Source organism: Lynx rufus, unplaced genomic scaffold (genome assembly GCF_022079265.1).
Source record: "Lynx rufus isolate CCGP_SWC_20201006 ecotype Redwood Valley unplaced genomic scaffold, mLynRuf1.p SCAF_9, whole genome shotgun sequence".
NCBI lineage: Eukaryota > Metazoa > Chordata > Mammalia > Carnivora > Felidae > Lynx > Lynx rufus.
The window spans coordinates 90,668,192-90,673,339 of NW_025814897.1; positions in this window are offsets into that span (position 1 = coordinate 90,668,192).

A 5,148-nucleotide genomic window follows, 5' to 3' on the forward strand; every position below is an offset into this window, starting at 1 on the left:
CATCAGCACAGTTTCCGGATAATCTTTCAAGATTGGCCAGAACATTCCCCACACTGTGTCTTTAGTGGACTATGCCAGTAGCTAAGACAGTACCACTATTTCTATTTACTTAGGATGTTACAGTTTAATCCTCTGCTTTACCATGTAACATATTTTATCCTCAGACTTGTTTTTTTTTAAATTTTTTTTCTTTAACATTTATTTATTATTGAGAGACACAGAGCGTGAGCAGGGGAGGGGAAGAGAGAGGGGGAGACACAGAATCCGAAGCAGGCTCCAGGCTCTGAGCTGTCCGCACAGAGCCTGACGCGGGGCTCGAACTCACAGACTGCGAGATCGTGACCTGAGCCGAAGTCGGTTGCCCAACCGACTGAGCCACCCAGGCGCCCCAGACTTGTTTACTTAAGGTAGGAACATAGTTTTTTTCTTTCTTGGTAACTTGGACTTTTATCATTCAAAATATCTATCCCAGTGAGACCTACCTTAGGCCACATAGTCCCCTGTTATCACATTTTCTCATTAGCAGGGATTTTAATAAGAAGAGAAAGAACTTAAAAATAATATTTTTTGAGCACTTAACTATGGGCAGACAGTCTACAAATGAAAAAAGTTGGTAACTTTTTACCACACACACACTTATTACAATATTATTGATTATAGTTTTTATGCTGTGCTTTAAATCTCTGAAAAACACGTTCTCTTTTTTTTTTATTTTATTTTTTCAACGTTTATTTATTTTTGGGACAGAGAGAGACAGAGCATGAACGGGGGAGGGGCAGAGAGAGAGGGAGACACAGAATCGGAAGCAGGCTCCAGGCTCTGAGCCATCAGCCCAGAGCCCGACGCGGGGCTCGAACTCACGGACCGCGAGATCGTGACCTGGCTGAAGTCAGACGCTTAACCGACTGCGCCACCCAGGTGCCCCAAACACGTTCTCTTTTAATGAAACCACTTCTCTCTATGTTTTGAAGGATAAAAGAGTGAATTCTTAAAGTGGGACAGAGTAGGATCTGTGCCTCCTCAATGCTTATGAGCACTAGAAAACTACCCCTTTCCATTCAGAAAAGAGACTTCTCAATTGCTCAAAGAATTCATCTTCTCTCCCTGAAATGATGAATTCTTACCCCTTGAAGAGTGGTTAGAATGGTCACAGAGAGGACAACCTGTGTGAGGGCTTGGTGTATTGACTGGCACATCTCCACTGGCTTTGGGTTCTTCATGACAAAGCTCAGAGCTATATGGGTTGTGGGCATTGTTCCTGGACCCTTGAGAAAAATCCCCAGTTTCTCTTCTTATATAATCTCAGTAGACCCCTTTTTAGTAAATTATTGTGTGTCCCTTAGTCACATGATACATTCAGAAACAAGGGTTTGGTATGCAGAGTTTGAGTAATGGGCTAAAATGAGACCATTTCTCTTTGCCTGACAGCATCTCATTAACCACTCAAACCCATACTCAGCCATTGTTCACACTCCTTCTGAGAGGGTAATAGCAAGACATTGAGTTATGAAGGGAATCTGGGGTTCCCCCAAAGCCATAGCAGATTGACATGTAGTTTCTAAAACTGCCTTTTGTTCAGTGTAATTTGACATAATTTGGTTAGGCTTTGTGTATTTTCCCTCTCACTGGGTAAAGTGAAACTCAGTATTGCTTCATAACATCTGCTATTATGGGAATAATTTTTTGGATTACTTAGAAAAATCTTCCACTAATCGCCATGCCGATGCCTCATTGTTTTTGTAACTTTATTTATTCTAAAGCTGACTGAAGAAATGTAGATAAGCACTGTGGCACAGCTCCTGGGGGACCATGGTACAGAGCTGTGCACAATAGCATCTCTGTCTTAAGCACTTATAATCCAGTTTACCAAACCAGACATTCCTGTAAAAGAAACCTAATGTTATAGGACAGAGCCTGTAAGCTGCGTGAGAGGGACACTTTGAATGATTCACTTTGAATGATACCCCACAGTCTGCAACATTGTACGTAGTAAATATATATGCATTCAATGAATGAATAAGTGAATGGTACAGTAGGCAAACGAAAGCTGTAATATGTCATAAAAGAAAAATTATGGGCTTTGGAGCAAAGGGGAGAATTCTGGGTTTACCTGTTTATTGTGTGATTTGGGGCTAGTCACTGATTCTGTGTTCTCATTTGAAAAATGGGTATACTAAGCATTTCCTGTTTTGTTTGTGATGAGTTAGTGAGAAAATGCTTGAAAAAACCCAGGATGAGTAAATGTGTATATATCTACATATGTACCTACGTATGTAATTATTTCTTCCTTTGTTCTAAAAAAGAATTTACAGTAACATAAAGAAACATCGAAGTTACTAGGATTACATATAAAAGTAGAGGAGGAAATGTTAGTAAAAGGAAATTAAAGATGGAGAAAAATGTAAGTATAATCGAGGCTGAATATACATAAATTGCAGGGTATATATATTTCTACACTATCTAGAAAAGAACCACAAATTTGGCTCTGAGCTTTCAAGTAAATAAGGAAAAGAAGTTAATATGATAAGATACATAATTCACATTGTTAATCAAATTAAAAAAAAACAAAAACAACAAAACACCTTTTCAGAAGACTGGTCCTGAGTTAAAAGAAAAGTTTTCTGTGAACTACATTCTCCATAAACAGACCTCACTGGGTTATTTCTTTTAGTGCATATCACTGTGGAACTGTGGAATCCAGTAAACAGATATGCCTTAAAATGGGAAGGAGGACATAAAAACCTACTATATAAAACACTGATTTCTCATGGTAATATTTATTGCTAGGATAAGTTTAATTTATCCACTGTTATTTCATTTTAGAAGCACCATATAAAAACAAATCAAAGATAGAAGAAGTGACCAAAAGGATAGCCAATCAAAAAAGCTTGGCTGCAGAGATTATAAATACGGATATTTTGGAGTTGGATTTTTGGAGGAAAAAAAATTGCTTACTCAATTGCAATTATGATGATAATGGTTTAAAGTTATTTTTAATAATTCACTTTTTATTTGGCATTTTTTCATATATTTTACTTCTACATAAGTTATAAACTCCACAAAATGTTGCTATTATCATTGCCTGAAGCAGTCAACGATCTTTTATATTTCCTTATATTTACCTTTTTGGGTGTTGTTCATTCTTTGTTAGTTTTCCATGCTTTCTTCTGGAATCATTTTCCATTTGGATCAAGGAAATTCCTTTATTTTTACAGTAAAATTGTGTTCCAGTGAATTCTTTCATGACTATCTGAGAATATCTTTCTTTTGCTTTCATTCATAAGGGATATTTTTTTACCAAGTATAGAATTCTAGTGCTGGCGGTTTTTCTTTTAGCGCTTAAAAAAAAAATGATTACAATTTCTTATGGCAGACATAGTTTCTGTTGAGAAATCAGCTGCCATTTTCACTGTTGCTTCCCTGAAGAAAATGTTTCTTGGCTCCCCTCTGGTTGATTTTAAGATTTTTCTCTTTATTTATTTTTTCCTTTTGCTTTTGGGTTTCGAACTTCTATGCCTACGTGTGATTTTCCTTGTGTTTATTCTGCTTCAAATTCACTGACCTTCTTAATATCTAAGTTCAGTTAACTCCAAAGTAAATTTGTGAGTCTGCATGCTATCTCTTGAGCTTTGGCTGTGCTCAGATCATATTCTAGTTGTGCCTAAATGTATTCAGTGATACCTTTTTAAGTTGTAACCATGTATCTCTTCAGAGGAAATATCTATTGATTCTATCACCTTTCTCAGCCAGCCATCGTCTGCTTCTTACACCTGACTGAACTGAATGCACAAGCAGAGTCACACTTAATAGAAAACCTTTTAGTGACCATTCCTCACCCAGTTTTCATGGGAACAAAGGCCGGTCCAATAATAGGTTAATTTTTAGTTTGATTACATTTAAAGTTTGTCATTTTATAAGAATCATTCTATCCTGGCATAATGGACTTACCTATTTTTTTCCCTATTTTTTTGGCCAAGACTATAGCTGCTAGGTTTTGATGGGTTAGTCACTTACCAGATACCAGTTAATGTCAAAAGAAACATTACTTGAATATTAAGAGAAACATTACTTAATTATTGCAGACTTGAATATGAAATAGATTGGACTATTTATACAAAGTCTAGAAGTTATACAATACAGGTCTGGGTTAAAACATTCCATGAAAGCTTTGATAGCTTTAAGACAGAGTCTACAAAATTATGTCTTGCTCTACATAGAATTTTCATGATAAATCCCTCTTTTAGAAACTAACTCTTGAATGTTTTCCTTATACAAAGACAAAAAAGAGGATAAAGATTCAGAAATATATTTTCCATTTACTTGCAATTTCTTGGATGCTGTAATCGAGCTATATTTAGAGGGGATTTGTATTGCTGAATTGTTGATTCCTTCATGGAGGGCATACAGTTCTTAAGCCAGAATCATTACCATTTGGAATGCTGTGTGGTATAAATTGGAGAAGCCCTGAACTTCAAATAGAGTAATCTAAGTTCTAGGAACCATTTAGTCTTTGAACAGTTGGATGAAGTTGGGTAAATCACTTTATTTGTAAAAGGATGGAATTGAGTTAAATGATTTTTAGCTTGATTATTTCTAATTATAGGGCTAATTATATTGCCTGTCTTTAAGGCAGGCAAATTTTGTGCCCCATCCATTTTCAAGAAATGTTCAGATTTTTTACTTTGGTTGTTGATGTATAGGTACCATTGTGGGAAAATTTATGAGCATCTAAATCTGTCATATTAGCTTTTTTTTCAGGAGGACAAGAAATAAGACTGTCTCCTTTCTGTGCTTTCTAAGTTTAGAAGCAATTAAGAGAAGAGCTAATTGTAGAACAGGGATAAACCAAGGAGGCTATTTGAGTGTTATGGAAATTTTAGGAGGAAAGAATTTGAAGAAGGGAGTGATAAACTGCCAAATGTTGTAGAGAGAGAGAGGAAGTTGATGAACAGAAAGCAGAAAACACCATTAGTGAGCAGTGAGAAGTCAATGTCATTTTTGAGTAGAGGCCAGTTTTCAAGGGATAAAGAAGGGAGTGGGTGATGCATGGGAAGTGGAGCTCACATTCTTCCTGTGAGAAACTTGGAGTCATAAAACAAGAGACTGTTAACCTAGGAGGAAAACACTGCTGAAAAAAAGAATGCTTTA